Here is an 810-nt window from a genome sequence, read left to right on the forward strand (position 1 = left end):
TATTGAACACATGAAGAAAGGGAGGTGCAAAAAGGCACGGAAAGCCAAGACACCAGCTGAAACCTATCAGTAATTAGAAAGCAATCTTGCCCCTAGTCAGTGGAAATTAATATTAGCTGCTTCAATCCCAACACCTACAGTACCAGGATGATGAAGATGAAACAAGGGTGGACATTTCAGCAAGACAGTGATCCCAAACACAACCAAGGAAACTCTCAGTTGGTTTCAGAGAAAGAAAATTAAGCTGTTAGAATGGCCCAGCCAATCACCTGACCTGAATCCAATATAAATTAAGAACTAAAGATCAGAGTTCATAGAAGAGATTTGAAGACTCTGTGGAAGTATGGGCCAAAATCACACCTGAGCAATGCATGCGACTAGTTTCTCCATACAGGAGGCGATTTGTTTTGTTTTCTTTGTATATATTTGGATTACTTGGGTTAGGGGTCGACCGATTATCGGCCTGGCCGATATTAAGCATTTTATGATTATCCGTATCGGTCATTTTCAAAACCGATTCGCCGATAAAATAACTTAATTTTGAAACGCGCTATCTGATGCAGCCTGTCAGAACTCACCACTCTGTGGCCTAAAGCATATTTAAATATGAATCCAGCATGTTCTGCGTGTCTCTGTTTATGTAAATGGCACAGACGCGCGGTTTTGTTTTCTATACACAAAGTGTGCGACGCTCGCGGTGATTTCAGCTTCTGTTGTATCACTATATGAGGACATAAATACATGAACAGCATCTCCAGAACTGCTCTGACTCCTCACTTCATGAGCATTTGACAGTTTCATTGGAGTAAA

The 810-nt window shown here is 41.1% G+C and overlaps 1 protein-coding gene across 3 annotated transcripts in view; it reads right to left on the reverse strand.

Moving 5' to 3' along the window:
- LOC107710703 (protein FAM104A-like) overlaps nucleotides 1-810 on the reverse strand; it is a 4,831-nt gene that overhangs the window by 2,178 nt on the left and 1,843 nt on the right. The gene's annotated exons all lie outside the window — the stretch shown is intronic.

This window comes from Sinocyclocheilus rhinocerous, unplaced genomic scaffold (genome assembly GCF_001515625.1).
Source record: "Sinocyclocheilus rhinocerous isolate Xijiao unplaced genomic scaffold, SAMN03320098_v1.1 scaffold627, whole genome shotgun sequence".
Lineage (NCBI taxonomy): Eukaryota > Metazoa > Chordata > Actinopteri > Cypriniformes > Cyprinidae > Sinocyclocheilus > Sinocyclocheilus rhinocerous.